A 14479-nucleotide genomic window follows, 5' to 3' on the forward strand; every position below is an offset into this window, starting at 1 on the left:
TAAAATGTTCACATCAATTCTCTAATTAAAGACTGAGACACTTAGTAATAAACCCAAGAGAGTGGAAGGAACAATGTGTTTCATGCTTAGTAAATTTTGCTCCTATCATTAACAGGTCCAAAGAGTTCAAAAGATAATTATTGTGGCTTGAGCCTGTTGTATTTAAGTTGGAGAACACATCTTTGACTCCTAAGGATGGGATGTTATGAAGCTTTAATTCTATGAATAACCTTGGCCTCTGAAACGCATCTAAGCACAAAATCAAAGTGTAATCATGAGTGGAAGGACTTCTTCAGCTTACTTTTTCCTCTGAGGGAGAACATCAGACAAATATCACCGCCTTCTCTTGTCTATCAACCTGTCTCTTTTGTCAAGGATATAAAGTTTAAAAAAATCAAAGAGAAAAACATACTGTAGAATACTAACCTATAGAAGGTAGATCCTTGCTCCCTACACCTGCCACTAACTACTGAACTTCTTCCTACAGAGATGTACCTCTAATGGGAGAAGATAAGTGCAATTTTAATGTCAGACACATCTTTTCCATCCTGAGTTATCTTTCTTATGATGGGAGGTCAAAATAATACAACTCTTGATCATTCTCCACCTGTTTACTCATTAGAGAGATCCTTATAGGGTTAAGTATGAAATGGATAACTGGGTGTTCAGATTATTCTTCTTGAATCACTGTAACAAAATACCATAGACATTATGTCTTAAACAGTAGACATTCCTCACAGTTCTGGTGGTTAGAAGTCCAATATCAACTTGCAAGTGGATTTGGTTTGTGGTGAGATCACTCTTCCTAGTTTAGAGACAGCTACTTCTCCCTGTGTCTTCACATGGTGGAGGAAGAAAGAAAATAAGCTCTAATATTTCTTATTATAATGGCACAAATCCCATCATGAGGAGCCCATCTTCTTGGCCCTGTCTAAAACTAATTATTTCCCAGACACTTCACTTCCAATTACCACCACACTGAGGGTTAGAGCTTCCATGTGTCAACTTGAGGAAACACAACTGAGATCAAAGCAATATGATCAGATCAACCTTATCTCTCTTCCAGCCTCTGGTGCTTTACTCTTGGGGTATTAACAGTACCACTTGGCTTACAGACTTAAAGTCAGAGCTTCATCCTGGTTATGCTCTTGGCATATTACATCTTTGTAGTACTATCAACCACCACCACAAATTCCTCCTCCAACACATAAAGTGTTGTGAACGTCTTTAGCCACATGCTCTAGCTGAACAAACATTTAGGTTCTGTGAGGGTATTTTCCCCCATGTGGGGTGTGTGTGTGTGTGTGTGTGTGTGTGTGTTGGAAGGCAAATTGCTGGCAGTGGTCCCTCCATAAGTAAATCTATACTTGGCTGGTCTTCCACACACATACTCTATAGCACTCATGGGCAGGAATCCCACAGTGTGGCACGAGCCTGCCTTTCATGTAACACATCCTCCACAACACATGCTTCCACAGAAATGAGAGGCTGCATGATGACTCACCAATATTCAAAGGTAAGGTCACTGGTAGAAAAAAACAACCAAATAAGTCACATATAGTCAAAGAAAGGACATTACCACCATGAGCAATTCAAAAGGTTCAATCATATTAGTAAGGATGCATTCATCTCAAAGTCATGGAAAAACTTTGACTCAACAGGCTAAGAAGTTGGTATACCTTTTTATGTCAAATAACGAGATAGGTGGTATAGTTCCAGGGTTGATTTACTCAAGCAGTTTATTTATATATCAACAGCCCTTTCTCTCTAGCATCAACAATGGCTCATTTATTTAAGGTAGCTTCCTACTTGGTTACTAAGTGGTCAAAATGTCTCCAGTATTTTCTCTACTCAGTCAAGACAAGATCCAGGGAGAAAAGATGGGAGAATCACTTCTTCTGAGTCCTTTTGTATGAACAAGAAATCCTTTGCCCAACTCCCTCTGAGGACTTCTTACATTTCAGAAGCCAGGCCATGTTCCTTCCTTAAAGCTATGAGTGACAAAAGCGAAAGGATTGGCTCAATTTGCCAGGGCAAATCAGGTGTTCACCTGAGTCCCAGTAGAGAAACAGAATTCAGCCAGTATAACAGGGCAAAAGCTTACAGAGTAGTAACCTTAATGTCTTATTCCTCTTACCAGTCAGAGTTCCAGGGTAACACGGGATATATTCTTCATGGGGGAATGTAGGCTCCCTTCTTATATCATCTAAAGTCTTTCTCCTCTCTGATATGTACCTGGAGGCATGAAGGTAGACAGGAAACAGTGAATAAATGACATTTGGAATGTTATCTACTACATCAGCGTGTGGGGATAAGATGGCAGAGATCATTTAATTAAATTATGTAAATTCTTCTCCAAATGGCTAGTGCTCTTGTTTCCTTTCATAAATGGATGAAATGAACAAATAAATTATAGGACTACACAGATTCTGTTCCTTGGGAACTGACACATGCTCCTTGCCAATGAGTGCAGAGGGGCAGATAGAGAACATGAGCTTTTAATACAATTTCAGCAACACATAGCCTTGCCAGCTGATGTGGAGGGTTAAATTAAATGTGCTTCTGCCAGCTCAACAGAAAATTATTTTGCTGTTCTGACAGCCTCTTTACTACAACCATTTATGTAGAATATGCACAATTATTCAAGAAATGTTGGTATTGATTTTAGTCATATTAATTAGATAAGAATAATATGAGAATGCTAAAATGTAAGCAATTTTCAACTAACAATTAAAGACTGCTGCAAAATAAGAGGCTCCTGAAACATTTTCTTTAAGCATTTCAATTTCCATTGATAATATTTATTTTAAGTTAGAATATATGTTGGTTTTGCTCCTTTTCTTAGCTATGATGCAAAAAGCCAGCTTGTAGATTGCCTAGGCAGAGAAAAGATTCTGAGTGTCTAGATGTGTTCATGATATGGGGAAGGAAGAAAAAAATTGACTTAACTTTCATCTTTGCTACTTAACTCTATTTCTTAAGCATGTCAGTTAGTTTAAACTGTTATTCATCAATGAAATTGGGATAATAATATCTACCATGTGCACTTATTATATAAAACACTTAACGCAGTTCCTGGAACACAGTGAGTACTTGGGGATGATAAACATTAGTGTTTATAATGGATTTGAAATAACTTGCACATACTTGTAGCTATTAGGCCAAGGAATCTAAACCTAGACTCACAGGTAGTAATAATTTTAGCAATTAGTAGTAATTTTAGAGTCATTTAAATTAAATGTTGGAAATTGGTAAGAATTCAAACCAGAGAGCCAAAAAACAAAACTTTAAAAATCTCCCATAATGGTTAGTTTCATGTGCCAAGTCATCTGGACCATGGTTCCTAAGATACGAGGTTAAACATTATTCTGGATGTTTCTACAGGGATGTGTTAGGGTGAGGTTAAAATCTAAATTGGTTGGCTTTGAATAGAGAAGATTGCTCTTCAGAATGTAAGTTGTTCCCATTAAGTCAGTTGAAGGCCTGACCAACAAAAGACTGACCAGCTTGAGCAAGAGGGAATTCTGCCAGAGGAAAACCTTCAGATGTAAAGTACAATGTCAGTTTTTCCCTGGGTCTTCAGCCTGACAGTCTTTGAACTTGAACTGCAGCTTTGGTTCTTCTATACCTCCCCAGACAACCAGCTCAAATTGCAGTTTTTGGTCTTGCCAGCCTCCATAATCTCATGACTTAATTCCTTAAAATAAATATCTTTTCTGTCTAACTCACATCCTCATGGTTCCATTTTTCTGTGGAATGCTGGCTAATACACATTTTCAGGTCATAAAAGAATGTACAAACAATGTATATATATGTAAGTAGATGCAAAAATATTAAAATAAAAGGAGAAAAGAAAAATAAAGAATGTCATGTGATCACCATGGCAACACAGACAGATGATATCAGCATTATACCTTCCGTACTAACAGGAGCTGCTCCTACCAGGCAAGCAGGTGTACTGCTTGCCATGGGATAAAGGGCAAAACAAACTCTGTGGATCTCCCTGGAGATCTAGGGTCGTAATCAATGGCTCTCATTAACTCCCTTATGAAGGACAGTTTGGTCCATGCCATTGCAAAGGCTTCGGGCCCTATTTAGTAGTTTTTCCACAATATCTGGCATCATAATATCTCCACTTACAGATTAATTTACTTTTCTTGTCAAAATGTACCATATAGCCTCTCTAGGTTCTCTATTGTCTCCTGTCCTTAATTAATCAACCAATTTATCTGTATGTTTTTGATTTTATTTCTGAGTTTTGCTTCCCTACTGAAACTATTTTCCAAGGGAGGGAGCAACTTGTTAGAGGAATGCACTGATAATTTCTAATGGCAAAGTTGAACCCACCTTGTAGCTAATCTTTGTAGGAGCATATATATTTATCGCTTAAAGACAGTGACACTTTTTAGAAGTGGTCTACAACAGGTCAGGACGAAGCTTATGGAATCAAATTAAATTATTTCATTGAAAAGGAAAACAGAGAGATTCCAAGATGGCGACTAGAGGAGGAAGCAGATAGCATGAACTCTGTAAAGCAAAAATCTTGCTGAGATGCTGGAGACACCCCTGGCAGGAAAAACCACCAAGAAGAGGCAAAACTCCGACACCCCTGAGCCCCCAGCCCACACATAGCTCCCCACACCACACTATACAGAGAAACCAGGAGGGCTCCTGTGCTGCCAGATGCTGGCTCCTAACCTGCTTGGGAGACACAGACCAACAGGTGAACAAATAAGTTGCACGTGGTATTCCCACAGCCACCCCTGGAATAAGCCAACATAGCCCCCTGGAAAGTCTGACCCCAGCCCTGGGAAAAAAAACTGAATAAAAAACAAGGAACTGAAAAGGACATGTAGCAAAAAGGGCCGGGCACCTTGAGCTCCAGAGAAAGGGGAAGGGGCAGGCACCCATGTGAGCTTTAAATAAACAAGCCTGCTGGAGAAGGTGGGTTTGGCAGCTCCCCCCAGTGAGCTTTGAGTGGACAAGGCTTGCAACAGGGGCTGACATGCAGCATGCTTCGTCGGAGAGGGGGGGAAGGGCAGTTCCCAGCATGAACTCTAAATAAATAAGGCCTGCAACTGTAGCAGGCTGGTAGGACTCTCTACACTGGAGAAAAGGGGAGGGGAAAGCACCTGGGAGAACTCTAAACAAACCTGCCAGAGTAGGTGGGTGTGATGGCTTCCCCGGTGAACTGCAATAAATAAAGCCTGCAGCAGCAGCCAGCTGAAAGTAGGTGGCAGGTGACCCGCAGCCTAAACCAGGGCAGATAGCTGTTCACAAAGCTGTCTCCTGACCCAAACATCTTGAGAGACAACCACAGTGCTACTAATTAAATACCAACACAAGGACTGGATGCTGAAGGAGCAACAGCAGAACTATTAAGACTGAAACTTTATTGCATTTGAACCTGGGATTTTTTTTTCTTTTTCCTTTTTCTCTTTTTTTTCTTTTTTCTCTGTCTCTCTAATGCTTGTTTAGTTCACTGATAATTAGTACACTATTTTTCCCTGTTATTTCTTTGGCTCTCTATTTTTTTTTTCTTTTTTCTTTTCTTCCTTTGCTTTCTTGCTCCTCTTACCCTTCCATTCTAGATATCATTGTTTTTACTATTACAGGCTAAATAATACTAAATTACACACAGTACAGGGACAGTAACAGCACCAAGTGGAATGATGGGAAGACAGAAAAAGGATGGAAACCATTTTCTCCCCAATAACAAATTATTACAGCAACCAGAGGGAAATGAAGAAAACAGATACCCAGATCCAAACTCCAACAAAACAAAAATAAACTATGCCAAAGACCCCAAAAGCTCACAAGAACTCTCTGAAAGAAGCAATCCTGTAAGTAATCAATGAGAATTTTGTAGAGATGATACTGGATATGGTCGACCAAAATGTACAGGAGACACTCAAGAAATTCCAAGACAACAAAAATAGAGAATTTGAGAAAGCACAAGAACAAATAAAAGAAACCATACAAGCACTATACAGTTTCACCAAAGTGAAACAAAGAACACCATAAATAGAGAGATAAATGAACTCAGGATGAAAATTGACAATATTAAAGAGGAAGTGACTCATGATATGGAAAGCATCAGAAAAAATAATAAAACAGAAATACAAAACAAAATGGAAGGCCACTCCAGCAGACTAGAAGAAGCAGAAGACAGAATCTCAGAACTCAAAGATGAAATGGTAATTAAAGGAAAAACTGAAGAACTACTAGTTAGACAACTCAAGATCTGTTAAAGGAATATGCAAGAATTCACTGACTCCATCAAAAGACAAAACCTGAAAATCATGGGCATTGAAGAAGGAGAAGAGGTGCGAGCCAAAGGAATTACTAATATAGTCAACAAAATAGTAACAGAAAATTTCCCAAATCTAGAGAAAACTATGCCCATTCAGGTACAGGAAGCCTCCAGAACACCAAACAGACCTAACCAAAATAGAACTACACCATGACTTATTATCATTAAAACAAGTACAGAGACTAGAGAAAGACCATTGAAGGCTGTAAGAGAGAAAAACAAATAACATACAAAGGTAAACCCATCAAAATCACAGCAGATTTCTCAATGGAAACCTTAAAAGCAAGAAGAGCATGGGGTGAGGTCTTCTGGGCACTGAATGAAAATAACTTCAACCCTAGGATACTCTACCCAGCAAAACTATCATTCAAAATAGATGGAGCAATAAAAGTATTCCATGATAGGCAGAAACTGAAACAATATATAACCAAAAGCCACCACTACAAAAGATTCTTCAAGGAATTCTGCACACAGAAAGTGAAAGCCAACAAAACCATGAAAGGACAGGCAGTATCAAACCACAGGAGAAGAAAAGGAAAGAAAGTAGAGAGTAACATTGATTTAGCACACAATCAAATCCTTAAACAACTAAGACAAATAAATGACAGGAATCACCACATACCTATCAATACTAACACTGAATGTTAATGGATTTAATTCCTCCATCAAAAGACATCATTTGACAAACTGGATTAAAAAGGAAGATACAACAATTTGTTGCTAACAGGAGACCCACCTCATCAATAGAAACAAGCAAAGGCTTAGGGTGAAAGGCTGGAAAAAGATTTACCAAGCCATTGGTCCCCCAAAACAGGCAGGAGTAGCAATATTTATCATGGGCAAAGTAGACTTCAAACTTACATTGATCAAATGAGATAAAGAAGGACATTCCATACTAATAAAAGGGGAAATACACCAAAAGGAAATAACAATTATCAACCTATATGCACCAAATGTCAATGCACCCAATTTCATCAAACATACGCTGAAGGACCTAAAAACATATATAAACTCCAACACAGTGGTAGTGGGAGACTTTAATACCCCCCTATCACCAATACATAAGTCATCCAAACAAAAAATCAATAAAGAAATCCTAGATCTAAATCATACCATACAGCAAATAGACCTAGCCGATGTCTACAGAACATTCCATCCAACTTCTACACAATATACATTCTTCTCAGCAGCCCATGGAACTGTCTCCAAAATAGAATATATCCTAGGGCACAAAGCAAGCCTCAGCAAATATAAGAAAATAGAAATAATATCATGCATTCTATCTGATCACAATGCAATAAAACTAGAACTCAATAACAAAAATAATAGCAAAAAACATGCAAACAGTTGGAGACTGAAGAACATATTGCCCAATGATCAATGGGTCATCGATGAAATAAAAAAGGAAATTAAAAGGCTCCTGGAAGTTAATGAAAATGAAAACACAACCTACTGGAACTTATGGGACATAGCAAAGGCAGTCCTGAGAAGAAAGTTTATAGCCATGAGCACATACATTAAAAAGATAGAAAGATCTCAAATCAATGACCTAATTCCACATTTCAAACTACTAGAAAAAGAAGAACAAGCAAATTGCAAAACAAATAGGAGAGAAATTATAAAAATAGAGCTGAAATTAATGAAACAGAAACAAAAAAAAAACCATACAAAGAATTAATGAAACAAATAGTTGGCTCTTTGAAAAATAAACAAGATTGACAGACCTCTATCAAACCTGACTAACATGAAGAGAGAAAAAACCCAAATCAGTAAAATCAGGAATGCAAAAGGGGAGATAACAATAAATACCATGGAAATCCAGGAAATCATCAGAAACTACGTTGAGAAGCTATATTCAAATAAATTCAAAAATCTTAAAGAAATGGACAGATTTCTAGATAACTTATGATCATCCAAAGCTGAACCAAGAGGACATTAATCACCTGAATAGATCTATAACATAAAATGAAATTGAAGCAGCAATCAAGAGTCTCCCTAAAAAGAAAAGTCCAGCACCTGATGGATTCTCTGCTGAATTCTATCAGACCTTTAAGGAAGAACTAATACCAACCCTCCTTAAACTGTTCCATGAAATAGAAATGGAAGGAAAACTGCCTAACACATTTTATGAAGCCAGTATTACACTCATCCCAAAACCAGACAAAAACACCTCCAAAAAGGAGAACTATAGGGAAATCTCCTTAAAGAACATCAATGCAAAAACACTCAATAAATTATGGCAAACCAATTCAACAACCCATCAAAAAGATCATTCACCATGACTAAGTCGGCTTTATCCCGGGAATGCAGGGGTGGTTCAACATACAAAAATCAATAAATGTAATACAGCACATTGACAGAAGCAAAGACAAAAACTACTTTATCATCTCAATAGATGCAGAAAAAGCCTTCAACAAGCTCCAACACCATTTCATGATAAAAGCTCTAAGAAAACTAGGAATAAAAGCTATATATGACAAACCTATAGCCAGCATTATACTTAATGGTGAAAAACTGCCCATTCCCTCTAAAATCAAGAATGAGACAAGGATGCCCACTATCCCCACTCCTATTCAACATAGTACTGAAATTCCTAGCCAGAGCAATTAGGCAAGAAGAAGGAATACAAGGAATACAAATAGGTAAAGAAACTGTCAAAATATCCCTATTTGCAGATGATATGCTCCTATACCTTAAAGACCCAAAACACTCTACCAAAAAACTTCTAGACACCATCAACAGCTATAGCAAGGTAGCAGGATATAAAATCAACATAGAAAAATCATTAGCTTTTCTATACACCAATAATGAACAAACTAAGAATGAATATATGAAGGTGGAGAGATCTCCTGTGCTCAAGGATTGGTAGAATCAACATAGTAAAAGTGGCCATACTAACAAAAGTAATCTACATGTTTAATGCAATTCCCATCAAAATCAAGATGACTTTCATCACAGAGATTGAAAAGTCTACCCTAAAATTCATTTGGAAACATAAGAGACCACAAATAGGCAAGACAATACTCAGCAAAAAGAACAATGCTGGAGATATCACAATACCCAACTTCAAACTATATTACAAAGCAATAGTAATAAAAACAGCATGGTACTGGCACAAAAACAGACATGAAGACTAGTGGAACAGAATAGAGGAACCAGATATGAAGCCACACAACTATAACCAACTTGTCTTTGACAAAGGAGCTAAAAATATACGCTGGAGAAAAAGCAGCCTCTTCAACAAAAACTGTTGGGAAAACTGGTTAGCAGTCTGCAAAAATCTGAAACTAGATCCATGTATATCACCCTGTACTAGTATCAACTCAAAATGGATCAAGGAACTAATACCAGACCCCAAACTCTAAAGCTGGTACAAGAAAGAGTAGGAAACACTTTGGAATTAATAGATATAGACAAAGACTTCCTCAATAGAACCCCAGTAGCTCAGCAACTAAGAGAAAGTATAGACAAATGTGACTTCATAAAACTAAAAGCCTTTGGCTCAACAAAAGAAATGGTCTCTAAACTGAAGAGACCACACACCAAGTGGGAGAAAATATTTGCCATCTATACATCAAAGGACTGATAATCAGAATATATAGGGAACTCAAAAAACTAAACTCTCCCAAAATTAATGAACCAATAAAGAAATGGGCAAGCAAGCTAAACAGATTTTATTAAAGGAAGAAATTCAAATGGCCAAAAAACACATGAAAAAATGCTCACCGTCTCTAGCCATAAAGGAAATGCAAATCAAAACCACACTAAGATTCCACCTCACCCCTGTTAGAATAGCCATCATTAGAAACACCAACAACAACAGGTGTTGGTGAGGATGTGTGGTAAAAGGAACCCTCATACACTGCTGGTGGGAATGCAAGCTAGTGCAACCACTCTGAAAAACAATTTGGATACTTCTTAAAAATCTAAACATAGACCTGCCATATGATCCAGCAATCCCACTCCTGGGGATTTACCCAAAGGAATGCGACACAGGTTACTCCAGAGGCACCTGCACACCCATGTTTATTGCAGCACTATTCACAATAACCAAGTTATGGAAACAGCCAAGATGCCCCACCACTGACGAATGGATTAAGAAAATGTGGTATTTATACACAGTGGAATTCTACTCAGCCATGAAGAAGAATGAAATCTTATCATTCACAAGTAAATGGATGGAATTGGAGAACATCATCCTGAGCGAGGTTAGCCAGGCTCTTAAGACAAATAATTGTATGTTCTCCCTCATATGCGGACATTAGATCAAGGGCAAACACAGCAAGGGGATTGGACTTTGGTCACATGATGAGGCGAGAGCACACAAGGGAGGTATGAGGATAGATAAGACACCCAAAAAAACATGATAGCATTTGATGTCCTCAATGCAAAGGAACTAATGCAGAAACTTTAAAGCGACAGAGGCCAATAGGAGAAGGGACCAGGAACTAGAGAAAAGGTCAGTTCGAGAAGAATCAACTTAGATTGCAACACATATGTACATGAAAACAATGGGAGGAATCTCCCAGTATAGCTATCCTTATCTCAACTAGCAAAAACGTTTTGTCATTCTTATTATTGTTTATACTCTCTCTTCAACAAAATTAGAGATAAGGGCAAAATAGTTTCTGCCTGGATGCGAGGGGATGGGGGAATAGGGAGGGGGTGGGAGGAAAGGGAAGGAGTGGGGTAAAGGGGGAGAAATGATCCAAACATTGTGTGTACATATGAATAAAAGATATTTAAAAAAAGAAAAGGAAAACAAATTCCAATCTTTTTTCTTCATACACATAGGAAGAGGGCTAGGGTTTTAAAATTTATTCAGTCCTGGGAGTTTATTTCGTCAACACTAGTTTATGTACATAAAAACCAAACTCACTGTAAAATTGTAAATCTTAGCTACAGAGTAATGATGACAAATGCAGTTTAGATTAACACAAATCTGTAAAACTGAGATGTAGCAGTTCAGCTATACTTTTGCACTAGAAAGCAGACTATGAAACTGAGTAATAACCAACTCACTGTTATCCTATGATATTATAATTGATCCCTGAATTGTCCACCAGTTAAACTCTCAGTAAAATAGTGCATTATTTGGGAATAGCATATTGGTGTTCCATTTTACCAGGAATGAAGAAATTATGCACTTCCACAGGAGACTTTAAATATTTACTTTGAAGTATCTACAAACAAAACCTATCCAAAGTGTGAAATTCTGAGAAAATATCTGTGACTATCTGAAATGTGTCAGATGTTAGTCATAAGCATTGAAGGTTATCAATACCTTATTAACCTTTTAAAGTATGTGAATAATTCTATTCCCAAGTTTTGAGGGAAAAAAACTTGTGGTGGGCAAAGCATTAAAGATATTGCTCCACCATTCTATTTTCTGATTATTCAAGCACTGTTTAACTAGAACTGTCAGAGATTTCCCAGATGTAATTGAGGTTATGGACTAGAAATGATGGATAATATCCTGTATCATCCTGATGGACCCCATTTAATCACTTGACCCCCTTAACACAGAGAAAGTTCTCCAGTTGGGGTCCAAGATGAGCTGTGGCAGAAATGAGCGAGAACTGGAAGGAAGAGGCAGTTGGTCTCTGAGACCTGAGCATGACCTCCAGCTGACAGCCAGCAAGTCATCTGGGATCTTGGTCTTACAATGGCGTAGAGTTAAATTCTGGCCATAACTTGAATGGTCCTGGAAGCAGGTTGTCTCCCAAAGCTTCTAGTAAAACCCAGGTCAGCCAGACCCTTGGCTTTGGCCTTGTGGAATGGGTCTAGAATTGAGTTCAGCCAAGAATGCAGATTTCTAACCTACAGAATGATGAGAAAATAAACCCATGTGGTTTTAAGCTGCCTAATTCATGATCATTTGTTAAGGCAGCAAGATAACACTAATCCAGTATTTTAAAGACTAACAAAACGAGAGGATTCTTTACCTTATCCACTTGTTCCACCCTGAGCCCTTCTACAATAGCAAATGCAGTTTTTAGGGGAACTACAGGAAGAAAAAGAAATGTTTCACATTTGATACGTATTTAAATTAGCTACGAATTACTCAAATTAGTACTTTTCACATAAAATCAGTTTGGTAAAAGAAATGAGCACTCAATTATGTTGGAAATCGCATGGCTTCAAATTCTCATTCTGTCACTTACTATTTAATATGACTTTGGACATCCTTTTCCCCTTCTATCATGGTTTCTACATGTATGAATGGGGAAAGTGTTCCTTCGTAAAAGTGACATTGTGAGGACTAAAAACGCTTTGTAAAATAAACCCCTTTCTTATGAAAGACTTCTTCAGAAGTTTTAAAGGTGCAAAACAATATTGCCTTATGACCTAAATTTGAGTTTTTGTTAGGACAGAAGCAATATATGTTTATTAGAAAATAAACATTAAAAAAAATAAGTTAAGGCAAATCTTGTTTTAAAAGAGAGCATACTTTGACCTTCTAGACTAATTCCGGTTAATATTTTGGTGTATATAGGCTTCTATACATTCAAATTTGCATATATATGGTCAACATTGTGTATATGCAGCATGGTGGGAAAGCTTGCTGATGTTTTCTTCTTTACTTTCACCCTTATAAGGAGATCAGAAAGAATGCATATAGCTTCATTTTTTCTTTCCTGGCAAAGCAGGAGATTGAGTCTCATAGACTCACAGTGCCATATTTGGGACTTCTCTTCCTGCCCCATCAAAGGCAGAAATGTTCCTTGACTGTAAAGGGAAAGTTACTTAGACCCATGTGATAGGAAACCCTCCTGGCAGTAGAGGACAAGGCCAGGGTTGAGAAATGGTGGCTGCAATGACCTCTACAAGTCCAAGTTCAGTTTAGTGATGATTATGACTACTGTAAACCCCAAGGTAATAAGGCAATCTTATTTGGCACCTAACTATATATCATAGTGAAGTTTTGAAATACTGGCACTTTTTACATCTAAACTATGTGTGAAAGGAGAGTCTTATTTACATAATAGTTTTACAAAGTTCTACAAGCTTCATTTTTTACTTCATATGTTAACTTTTTATATCAATAATATAGAGTTACAAATCACTTTAATAGCTACACGATATATTTTTAGATAGGTGCTCCAAAATTGTTTGTCCAAAACAAACAATGTATGTTTGGACATTTTAATTAAGTCAAATTTTATTATTATAAACAATTCTGTTACCAAGTTCAATTAACTGTAACATAATGAAAGGGGAGGTTAAGGTGACTGCTGTTATGCAAAGATCAAAGCCAGGAGGCTGAGAGTCACAGTTGTTGAAGGTTAAAAAAAAGATGTGAGTTTGCCATCTACTGAAAAATGGAAGGTTTGGAGACCAAGTCAACTCAAGTACATAGTCTACACAGAGACTTGGAACAGCTCACTCTTAGTCACTATACTTTTAGTATATTTTAGTTTGGTTTTCTAAAATAGGGTAGCATCCCGAGAGCAAGGCAATAAATGGATTGTTTGTCATCGTCTCAGGTCTTCTGCAATGTTGGCTAAGCACACACTAAGGTGAAAGGAGAAATTTTTTTTAAAGTGGACTATACTTACCTTTAAAATTGAATTGTGACTCGACAACTGCAAAGAACATAAACCTGAGATGGCTCAGTTCTCTTTCTAATAGCTAAGATTTGATTTAGCAAATGTGTGTTTAGCTCACCACAGTTTATAAAGACAGCTGGACTATGAACACACCTTCTGGTGCCAATAAAGACAGAAAATTTTGCTAGGGAGGCTGCATGTCTGGGTTTTTGCAATTCTTCTTTTTAATGATTCAATAAATACTTGTGATATAATTGGATGAGGCTTGTGTTTTACTTGTTTTATTGTTTCAATTTTTTTTATTTTCTTTAATTTCCAGAGGCTAAATTTGTTTAAATTTATGAAATTATGTCTCCAACAAAACAAAACTTCAAACGCATTTAAATAATGCTAAATATTAGGCAAAATATTTTAAGAAAAGTCTTAAATACTGGGCAAGAGTCTTGATGCACATCCCAGGTCAAATCAATGAAACATTTCATCAAATTGTTCCCCTGTCTGTGTGGTTCATTCTCCCCTGGACAGTGTGTTTTTAGTACAAATGGCTTGTTAGATAAAAAAAAAAAAAATCTTCAGAAAACCAGTCTATTCTACCACCTGGCTTGGGATTTCCTTT

This window comes from Castor canadensis, chromosome 2 (genome assembly GCF_047511655.1).
Source record: "Castor canadensis chromosome 2, mCasCan1.hap1v2, whole genome shotgun sequence".
Classification (NCBI taxonomy): Eukaryota; Metazoa; Chordata; class Mammalia; order Rodentia; family Castoridae; genus Castor; species Castor canadensis.